The sequence below is a fragment of the Glycine soja genome, chromosome 9 (assembly GCF_004193775.1).
Source record: "Glycine soja cultivar W05 chromosome 9, ASM419377v2, whole genome shotgun sequence".
NCBI classification, from domain to species: domain Eukaryota; kingdom Viridiplantae; phylum Streptophyta; class Magnoliopsida; order Fabales; family Fabaceae; genus Glycine; species Glycine soja.
In genome coordinates this window covers 19,519,604-19,531,687 of record NC_041010.1, presented here as the reverse complement: position 1 = coordinate 19,531,687, position 12,084 = coordinate 19,519,604, and positions in this window count along the sequence as shown.

Genomic DNA, 12,084 nt, shown 5'->3' with positions numbered 1-12,084 from the left:
ATGGGGATACAAAAGAATTCTTAGGTGGTTAGTCCTTTGAAATCTTTTGTATATGGGAAAGGGAATAATCAAAAGAATTCCCAGACTGTGTCATTTTGAATTCTTTGACAAGGGAGAAGGGAGACACAAAAGAATTCAGGCGGTTAGTCCTTTGTTCTTTTGGAAAAGGGAGAAGAGAGACACAAAAAGAATTCAGGTGGTTAGTCCTTGGCGAATTCTTTTTGGCAAAGGGAGAAGGGAATGAAAAAGATGAATAACACAAGTTTTTGAACAAGAACTTTTCTTGGAAGAGAAAGTTTTGAACAAAATTTTTTAGAAAGATGAAGAGAAGATGAAACAGAAAAACCGTTGAAAGAGATGAAAGCAAATATTGAAAGATAATTGAAAGAGATGATTGGGATGAATGTGATTGTTAAAATGTTTCATGCCAAGGTCACATATTTATAGTTTCTTGATGACTCATGTCAAAACTTGTAACTCTTGGCAATTCCTTTAAAAATAATCACTTAAAAAGATATGACTTTTGAAAGAATCTTCAGAAACAAGTCACTTGAAGAAATGTGACTTTTGGAAATGAATTTTTCGAAAACAGTCACTGGTAATCTATTACCATAAAGGTGTAATCGATTACACATCAACAGATGTGACTCTTCATTTTGAATTTTGAAAATCTTAACGTTTTAAAACCACTGGTAATCGATTACTATAATCTGGTAATCGATTACCAGAGAGTAAAACTCTTTGGTATTTGTGAAAACTTCTTGTGCTACTCAATGTTTTGAAAAACTTTTTAATACTTATCTTGATTAAGTCTTCTCTTGATTTTTGAATCTTTGAGTCTTGAATCTTGATCTTGATTATTCTTGAATCTTGAATCTTGATTCTTGATTCTTGAAATCAAATTTCCTCTTGATCTTTGAAGTGTTCTTGACTCAATCTTGAACTCATTCTTGAATGTCATCATCTTTGTTATCATGAAGTGATCTTGACTTTTGAGATTTTTGTCATCATTTTTGTTATCATCAAAACTCCTTGAATCAATCTTGATTCATCATGAAGCTTGCTTCTACACATAAGGCATATCTAATCATAAATTAAAACTAAAGGTTGATACTCCAATCATGCTAATACGAAATCTCGACCAAACTAATGGACTGTGCAAGGGAACTAGGCTCATAATCACCAAACTTGGATCTAATGTGATTGAGGCCGAAGTCATTATTGGGCCTAATACAGGAAATATGACATACATACCCAAAATAAATATGTCTCCTTCTTAATCTCCATGACCATTCAAACTTATTAGGAGGCAGTTTCCATTCATAGTTTCTTATGCTATGACTATAAACAAGTCTCAGGGACAATCATTACAACACATAGGACTGTATTTTCCACACCCAGTTTTTAGCCATGACCAACTATATGTTGCACTTTCAAGAGTTAAAAGCAAACACAGACTTCATATTCTCATACATGACAATGATGGTAATCCAAAAAATATTACCACAAATGTTGTTTACAACGAAGTATTTGCCAATTTATAAACAGGTATCCTTTCATCGTACAATTTAATTACGTTGCACCTTTCTATTTGTTTTTTTATTTACTCTTACACATAACACATGTATCATGTATGTTTTTGCATTCCAAAATTTCTATGATAATTTTCGAGAATTCAATGCAACTTCAACCAATTTATTTAATACTTCAATTCTTATTTTTAAATTTATATTACATGGTAAATATCAAATAGTTTATTTCATGGTAAATTTAATGTGATTTAATAAAAATGTTTTCCCACTCCCTCGACCTCTCCTCCATATTTTCTATTCGTCCTTACACTCCTATGGGTTTGCCTTTTGAACTTCCACTTAGTCTAAAAAAAATGAATTTTCCACTTCCAAATCAAAGTTACACCAATCAAACTGCATTCCTAATAAATACACTGCACAATTGTTGCTGAACGTTTTCTTTTCCCACTCCCTCCACCTCTCCTGCACGCTTTCTATCCCTGCTTACTCTGCTATTGGTTTTCCTTCTGAACTTCCACTTTGTCTACAGAAAAACCACATTCCCCTCCCAAATCAGAGTTACACCACTCAGGCCCCTTCCTAATAAATGCACTGCACAATTACTGCAGTTGTATCTCCCTATACTACATTAGATGTAATCATTATCATACATTCATACTCTAAAATAATAATATCGGGAGCCGTCAGCGCTGTATACATCTACCAGTTGTGACTATTCACAACTCTTTTTTGAACCCATCAACGGGGAGTCACCATTTAATTTATTAAATCGGTGTTTATATCGAACTAACCCTATTGCCACTTTCAAGCCCAACAAATACTATGTGTGTGTGTGTGTGTGTGTGTGTGTGTGTGTGTGTGTGTGTGTGTGTGTGTGTGTGTGTGTGTGTATACTACATTACCTATTCAACTTCTTCGCATCTTACCTAAACAAACAAGCATGACCACTTCCAGTTCCCGCTCCACTATTGTAACTTTTTTCCTGTGCTTTCTCATTTTCATCTTTGTTATATCTATTTGCTCTGTTTGTTTGGTTACTTAATATTTTTACATCATTCGTGTAGTCCCCATCCGATTCAATGGACATCATCAGATTTACAGCACCATTCCGTGTTCAAAAGGTTAGAATTCACATTCACAACTGTCATACCCTAATTTCGTCCGGGGACCTTTGCTTGATGACATGCGACCATTCTTTGGTCCTCGTGAGGTGCTTGGCACCCATCATTAGGCAATTTATGAAATTCCAGGACATGCCGAAAAACCAAAAAAATATTGATGCACAATCCGTAAGTTTCCGTGACACACCGGAAATCAAATGGAAGCATCGTTGCATAATTAAGTGAGGTTCCGTAACATTCCGTAAGTCAAAAGGGGGATGATTATGTAATCCGCAAGGTTCCGTAACATTACGGAAAGAAAACAAGTATCGTTACGAAATTCGTAAGTTTCCGTAACTTTACGAAAAAAAGAATCACCAAAAAAACAGCAGAGGGGGTGTACTTAGTAAAAATGGGGGTGCAAATAGCACCCAGGCCCACTTGGGCCCTCTAGAATATTCCTCCAGAAGGCTGTTGCTTCTGGAGGAAGCAACCTGGCTCGCCTGGGCGAGCTGAGCTCGCTTGGGCGAGCTGGGCGGCAACCACCTCCCCTATTTTGCTATAAATAGGGGAGGAAGTGAAGAAGAAAAGGGTTCAGCCCCTTTGGCACTTCTCTCTCTTTCGAATTTGCTTGAAAAAATCGTTTCCGTGAAGAAAATCTAAGCCGAGGCGCTTCCGAAACGTTTCCGTAACGTTTTCCGTGAAGAATTTCGCAAAGGTTTCAACCGTTCTTCGACGTTCTTCATTCGTTCTTCATCGTTCTTCGATCTTCAACGGGTAAGTACCTCGAACCAAGCTTTTCGATTCATTCTATGTACCCGTAGTGGTCCACATTGTGTTTCGTGCATTTTTATTCTCGTTTTGTTTACTTTTTATACCCCCTGTTGACGTGCTTAAGCCATTTTACTTAAGTCATTTCTCGCTTAACTTAAAAATAAAATAAATTTCCACCGAACGTTTGAATTGTATTATCCATTAACTTCGGTTAAAATAAATTCCGACCGTTCGGTCGTGCCGTAACCACGTTGGAAATCAAAAAGAGGTAAAAAATAATATAATAATCAAAAAGACATCTTTTAGTAAAATAAAGCGGAAAATCAATCGGACGTTTTCTCTTTGGGATTTCTCATTCTTAATCGAATTGATTAATAACTAAAGTGAAACTAAAGGCTAAAATCAATTCGCCTAGTCAAGCTCGTCCATAAAAATAGGCTTTTGAAGTTTGTCATTTCATTTTCTCACTAAGTAAAATGGATCATTTTTAAGGTCCAACGCCTTAAAATGATCACCTCTTAAAGTAAAAAAGAATCACTTGATAAAAAAGAACTACGTAGGTCTGATTTTCTCATCCCAAATTGAGGAATACGTAGGAGCAAAGGGAAACACCCTTGTCGACCACAAAAAGAGAAAATATAAAAAGGGTATAAAGGATATAGAGACATAAAAAGGGAACATAAAAAAACAAAGTCATGTTTGCACATTCGATTAAAGGCTGTCGTCCCTTGGGGCGGACGTGTGGGGTGCTAATACCTTCCCCGCGCGTAAATACAACTCTCGAACCTTTCACTTAAAAGTTCGTAGATCGCGTCTTTTCCGGTTTTTCCGACGTTTTCCTCAAATAAACGTTGGTGGCGACTCCGCGCGTATTCCTTTCGTGGAACACGCGTCCCGCGAGTCACGCGTCGCCCTCCCGCCGAAGGGTAGGTTGCGACAGTTGGCGACTCCACTGGGGACTGTTTTTAGAAAGTTAGGCCATTTAATTTTGTGCAATGTTTTACCGTGACTTACCCCTTTGTTGGTTTCCTTTCATCATATTCTTGTGTATATAAACTCTTTGTTGCTTTTAGTGCGTTTTAAATGTATGCATGAAGTAAATATTTATTCATTTGATGCACACAAACACCAACACTATTTGCACACACTGTGAGTGAAAAAGGGCCCTATACCCGGGTTCATGGGAGCATAAGGAGTGGAGGTGAACCTGTGATCATGCTAGGTCTCCGACTTGCTTGATTACAGTGAACCCTCATCTAGAGCTTTTTCTCTTTGAAAACCTATTGTTGCTAGTAGTCCCTACTGCTACAATATGTTCTTCAAAGGGGATGATACCTCTAGAAACCATCAAGAGAGATATAACTACCTTGGGGATTATTGCTAAAAGCCTAGTTAGTTCTCTCCCTTATAGGTCCCTTAAATAGGGGCACGAAGCAAACACGCTGCGTGCCATTTTTCACACTGCCATGCATAAGTATCATATACCCTTTTGCTTATGTTTGGTAAATATTGTCATACTGTGCACATTCCCGCATTGTGTCTTTTGCATAGGCATTGCATATGGGTTCTGTCTTGATCCCTACTGTAAACAAACCAACGGAGGGTCCGTGTCGCCTTCTTAAAAACGTGCGTTGGGGCATTTCGCTACCCCTAGACGTCGTATCTAAGAAGGGGACAAATTCCCCGGACCCCCGCATTCCTAGATTGCATTTGTGTCATATGCATTCCATCATGCATTTATCCATCCCACCCATGAGATATCGGAGTTTTGATTTGCGCCAGCTTTTGTCTCACTTTAGTAAGCATGGGAACAAATCAAACCGGCAAGAGGTTCTACCAAGTCAAGGTCAAAAGCCTAGATACCACCAGCATCAAGGAATTAGGGCGGTTGATGGAACCCCTCCAAATGCAAGCCTTCCGCAAGACTTACGGAAAGATCTTAGAGTTGACCATAGCAGAGGTGTCCATAGAAGCCATTGTATCACTTACCCAATACTACGACCAGCCTTTGAGGTGCTTCACATTCGGAGACTTCCAATTAGTACCAACCATTGAAGAATTTGAGGAAATTCTAGGATGTCCTCTCGGGGGAAGAAAACCATATCTTTCCTCCGGGTGTCTCCCCTCTTTGGGCAGAATTGCAACTGTGGTCAAGGATTCAGCAAGAGGTTTGGACCGCATAAAACAGACTCGGAACGGCATAGCGGGCCTACCACAGAAGTACCTAGAAGACAAGGCGAGGGGTATGGCCAATCAAGGAGACTGGATCCCGTTTATGGATGTGTTAGCTTTGCTAATTTTCGGGGTCGTCCTCTTTCCAAACGTGGATGGTTTGGTAGACCTAGCAGCAATCGACGCTTTCCTTGCCTACCACCATAGCAAGGAAAGTCCGGTGGTAGCTGTCTTGGCAGATCTATTTGACACATTTGACCGAAGGTGCGAAAAGAGTAGCGCACGGATCATCTGTTGCTTACCCGCCCTCTGTGTTTGGTTGGTTTCGCACTTGTTCCAACAAGACACAAGACATCCATGTCCGCTCCTGAGCCATCGCTCGTGTACTGAAAAGAGGAGAATAGATTGGGACCAGCTCTTGGCCGGGATAGGAGGTAGAACAATCAGTTGGTTCCCCCGATGGAAGGAAGGAAAAGAAGGAGTCCTTTTCTCATGTGGAAGATACCCAAACATTCCGCTGGTAGGAACGAGGGGTTGTATTAACTACAATCCCGCGCTCGCTATAAGACAACTAGGGTACCCCCTGAGGGGAGCACCGACGGAAGAAAGCATGTCTCCTTTCCTTGTGAGGGATTTCGGCGCACAAAATTCCAAGACTATACAAAGAATCCATAAGGCATGGGAAACCCCGTTAAGGAAAGATCAAGAGCTTAGAGGCATTCGTAATGGCATCATTGGTGGGTACCACGAATGGCTGAAAGTTCATATACGAGATTTAGATTGGCTCGCCAAGTTAAAAGTCGTCAGCGAAGAGAGTTTTGAAGCACCGGAAGAGGACGAAGAAGTCCAAGCTCTCAAAAGCGAGTTAGGAAAGGCAAAACTTGCCAAGGAGAAGTTCAAGTTGGCCGCTACACACGTTCGGAAGGAGTGTGCCGGGTTATGGGAAGAGAATGCAATTACCGCAAGAGCCCTCGAACAAGAGACCAAGAGGGCTCGCAGGGAAGAGTATGGCCGGAACAAATTTCGCGGAGCTCTATGGGGTAGCAATAGTGAACTCAAGTTGCGAAAGGAAGAAAGGGACCAGTCGCGAGCACATAGCATGGTTTTGAAAGAGGAGTTAGTTGCCTGTTCAAGGTCCAAAAGAAGCTTGTCTCAGCGTTTATGCGAGACGGAGACCAACATGCTAGCTATCATCGCCAAGTACCAAGAAGAGTTAGGTCTAGCCGCGGCCCACGAGCATAGGATTGCGGACGAATATGCCCAAGTATACGCGGAAAAAGAGGCTAGAGGAAGGGTGATCGACTCTTTACACCAAGAGGCAACCATGTGGATGGATCGGTTTGCTCTTACCTTGAACGGGAGTCAAGAACTTCCCCGATTGTTAGCCAAGGCCAAGGCGATGGCAGACACCTACTCCGCCCCCGAAGAGATTCATGGGCTTCTCGGCTATTGTCAGCATATGATAGACTTAATGGCCCACATAATTAGAAATCGTTAGGAAACTTGTATGGTCTCTAAGACCTTGACTAGATACGACTTCCTTTTTGAAATAAAATGAGTTGGTCCCATGTTTCTACTCCAAAAAGCTTGTGCAAATCAAATCACTCCTACATTTCATCTCTAGCATGCATTTTCTTTCTTTACCCACTCCTCACGTTTGGTTTTTTAGGGAAAAACACCATAACTAAACGCGCCGCAAGGGATCCCTATCGCACCAGATCCAAATCTAGAACGATGGGTGATCAAGAGGAGACGCAGGAACAGATGAAAGCCGACATGTCGGCTCTGAAAGAACAAATGGCCTCCATGATGGAGGCCATGTTAAGTATGAAGCAGCTCATAGAGAAAAACGCGGCCACCGCCGCCGCTGCCAGTTCGGCTGCCGAAGCAGACCCGACTCTCTTGGCAACTACGCACCATCCTCCCTCAAACATAGTAGGACGGGGAAGGGACACACTGGGGCACGATGGCAGCCCTCACCTGGGATACAACCGAGCGGCTTACCCTTATGGATTGCCGCCCAACTATTCACCACCCGTCTTGCAAGAAGATGCGGGCCACATTGCTTCTCCCGTCCATGAAAGAGAGCCTCCTCAGCAGCCCGACGAAGTCCACAAAGACCCTCAAGATTATGCTCGGAGGGATGTCGAGTTCTATCCCCCAATCCCCGAAGGGCCGGCACCAGGCACGTTGCCTCAACCCAACATCGCAGTACCACCAATAGTTCTGTCCACGGAAGGGCCGCCCCCAGCAACTGAAGAAAGGAGGAAGCTCGATCTCCTTGAGGAAAGATTGAGGGCCGTAGAAGGATTTGGGGACTATCCGTTCGCAGACATGACGGATCTTTGCTTAGTACCCGATGTTGTTATTCCCTCGAAGTTCAAAGTGCCGGACTTCGACAAGTATAAAGGGACGACTTGTCCCAAAAACCATCTCAAAATGTACTGCCGTAAGATGGGCGCCCACTCTAAAGATGAAAAGCTGTTGATACACTTCTTTCAGGATAGCTTGGCCGGAGCTGCGGTAGTGTGGTACACTAATTTGGAAGCTTCCCGTATCCGTACTTGGAAGGATCTGATTACCGCCTTTCTAAGGCAGTATCAGTACAATTCTGATATGGCTCCTGACCGTACTCAACTGCAGAATATGTTCAAGAAAGAGGGTGAAACCTTTAAAGAATATGCGCAGCGATGGAGGGATTTGGCGGCACAAGTAGCTCCTCCCATGGTTGAGAGAGAGATGATCACCATGATGGTAGACACTCTGCCAGTGTTCTACTATGAGAAGCTAGTGGGTTACATGCCGTCCAGCTTTGCGGATCTGGTGTTTGCCGGGGAAAGAATCGAGGTTGGATTGAAAAGAGGAAAGTTTGATTACGTTTCCTCCACAAACGTGAGTGCCAAAAGAATCGGGGCAATAGGGGCAAAAAGGAAGGAAGGAGATGCCCATGCCGTCTCTTCAACACCCGCGTGGGTCAAACCCCAGCAAACACCTCATGGTACCCATCAGTACGCGCAACATCACCCAAGCTTCTCGGCTCATGCTGGGAACGCCTCTAGTTCAACACCCGTGCAGCCTAAGGCACCCACCCAGAGGGAAGCTCCCCAAGTTCCAACTCCGAACACGACTCGACCGGCCGGTAATTCCAACACGACAAGGAACTTCCCTCCGAGGCCATTGCCGGAATTCACCCCGCTCCCAATGACGTACGAGGATCTTCTGCCATCCCTCATCGCCAATCATTTGGCCGTGGTAACTCCCGGAAGGGTCCTCGAACCCCCTTTCCCGAAGTGGTATGACCCTAACGCAACTTGCAAGTACCATGGGGGTGTCCCGGGGCATTCCGTCGAAAAATGCTTGGCCCTTAAATACAAGGTCCAACATTTAATGGATGCTGGATGGCTGACTTTCCAAGAGGATCGGCCCAATGTGAGAACCAACCCGCTCGCCAATCATGGAGGGGGAGCAGTTAATGCAGTTGAATCCAATAGGCCGCACAGGTCTAAACCTTTAAGGGATGTGGCAACCCCTAGGAGGTTTATCTTTGAGGCCCTACAAAAGGGAGGTGTGATTCCCCATAGTGGGTGTAAGGAGGATTCCTGTCTGCTACATTCCGGCGAGATGCATGACATGGAGACGTGTTTGGAAGTAGAGGAATTGTTACAGCGGATGATAGATCAAGGTCGACTGGAAGTCGGCATTGAAGGAAAAGAGGAGCAGCATATATGCATGCAATCTACGGAGGGGAGCGGTGTTGCGAAGCCCAAACCCTTGGTGATATACTTCACTAAAAGCGCAGCTTCACAAAAGCCCGGACACCCCTTAATGGCCAAACCTGTTCCTTTCCCGTACCAAAATAGTCACGCGGTCCCGTGGAGATATACACCTCCGGGGAAGAAGGAAGAAGAAGTCACTGACGTCAGCTCGCTGTCAGCTAAAGTAACAAATATCACGGGACTGAGTGGTGTGACCCGTAGTGGTCGTGTGTTCGCACCTCCGGACCTACCAGTCCAACCCGCCGACGTCAAGGGAAAAGGAAAAGTGGTGGAGGAACAAGATGGCGAAGCACCCCACGCTTCGGATAAAGATATTCCAGCAAAGGGGCCCCCGGAGAAAAAGGATGGTAGAAAGGCGGTGTCGCTAGAGGAAGCCAGCGAGTTCCTTCGGATAATTCAGCAGAGCGAATTCAAGGTTATCGAACAACTCAACAAAACCCCGGCTAGGGTCTCGCTGTTGGAGTTACTTATGAGCTCCGAGCCTCATCGGGCCCTGCTAGTAAAAGTGCTGAACGAGGCTCATGTGGCCCAAGATATCTCGGTAGAAGGTTTCGGAGGGCTGGTCAACAATATCACTGCCAACAACTATCTTGCCTTCGCCGAAGAAGAAATCCCCGCCGAGGGGAGAGGGCATAATAAGGCTTTACACGTATCAGTCAAGTGTATGGACCATATCGTAGCCAAGGTGCTCATCGATAATGGTTCCAGTTTAAACGTGATGCCTAAGAGCACTTTGGAGAAGTTACCATTCAATGCTTCCCACTTAAAACCAAGTTCAATGGTGGTTCGTGCCTTCGACGGCACTCGCCAAGAGGTTAGGGGAGAGATCGATCTCCCAGTACAAATAGGCCCTCACACCTGTCAAGTCACCATCCAAATAATGGATATTAACCCCCCCTACAGCTGCCTGTTGGGGCGCCCGTGGATCCACTCAGTGGGAGTTGTGCCTTCTACACTCTACCAAAAGCTGAAATTCGTAGTGGAGGGGCACTTGGTCATCGTGTCAGGCGAGGAAGATATCTTGGTAAGCTGCCCATCCTCCATGCCTTATGTGGAAGCCGCAGAAGAATCGTTAGAAACTGCTTTCCAGTCTTTTGAGGTGGTCAGCATTTCCTCCGTGGACTCCCTCTTTGGGCAGCCTTGTCTGTCCGATGCAGCGGTAATGATGGCCCGAGTTATGTTGGGGAACGGTTATGAACCCGGGATGGGTTTAGGAAAAAACAACGGCGGCATAACTAGCCTGATAAATACCCAAGGAAATCGTGGGAAGTATGGTTTAGGCTATAAGCCCACTCAGGCGGACATGAAAAGAAGCATCGCGGGAAGGAAGAACAATGGTCAAAGTTCGCGTTGGGGGCAAGAAGGTGAAGGAAGCCCGCCCTGCCACATAAGTAGAAGCTTTATAAGCGCGGGTTCGGGAGACAAAGGTCAAGCGTTCGCGATATGCGAAGATGATATTCCGAGTACTTTGGATTTGGTACGACCCTGCCCTCCTGATTTCCAGCTGGGAAATTGGCGAGTGGAGGAACGCCCCGGCATTTACGCAACAAGCATAATGTAAACCTTTACGGTTTTAAAAGCTCTATAGTTGGGCCTAGGCTTTAGAGTTTTTCCTTTTGTTAAGGCTTTGTGTCTTTTGTTTTTGAATTTATAATACAAGGATCTTTCTTCATCTGTTCCTGGTCTCTACCCATTCTCATTCATTTGCATGTTTACTTCTTTTTCTGAAACGGCAGATCCGATGACGAGTCCCCCGAAGGTACTAATACCTGGGACCCGTCTATCGACTTCGAGCAAGAAATGAATCAAACGGAAGATGAAGGAAATGAGGATGTGGGACTTCCCCTAGAACTAGAAAGAATGGTCGCCCATGAGGACCAAGAAATGGGGCCTCATCAAGAAGAAACAGAGCTAGTAGACTTAGGAATTGGCAGTGGAAAGAGGGAAGTAAAGATAGGTACAGGTATTACCGCACCTATCCGTGAAGAATTAATAATCCTGCTAAAAGACTACCAAGACATCTTTGCTTGGTCATACCAAGATATGCCCGGTTTGAGTTCTGACATTGTACAGCACCGATTACCTCTAAATCCCGAGTGTTCCCCGGTAAAACAGAAACTGAGGAGGATGAAGCCCGAAACATCCTTGAAGATAAAAGAAGAAGTGAAGAAGCAATTTGACGCTGGATTTCTGGCCGTCGCTCGGTATCCAGAATGGGTTGCCAACATCGTACCAGTTCCTAAAAAAGATGGGAAAGTACGAATGTGTGTAGATTATCGGGACCTGAATCGGGCCAGTCCCAAGGACAATTTTCCTTTACCACACATCGATATCCTCGTAGATAACACGGCCAATTTCGCTTTATTTTCCTTCATGGACGGTTTCTCTGGTTACAATCAGATAAAGATGGCGCCCGAGGATATGGAAAAGACTACTTTCGTCACCCTGTGGGGAACGTTCTATTACAAGGTGATGTCCTTTGGACTCAAGAATGCCAGGGCAACTTATCAACGGGCCATGGTAGCTTTGTTCCATGATATGATGCATCAAGAGATCGAGGTCTACGTGGACGACATAATTGCTAAATCTAAATCCGAGGAAGAACACCTTGTCAACCTGCGAAAATTGTTCGAAAGGCTTAAGAAATATCAATTAAGGTTGAACCCCGCTAAGTGTACCTTTGGGGTCAAATCAGGGAAATTGCTTAGTTTCATTGTAAGCCAGAAAGGG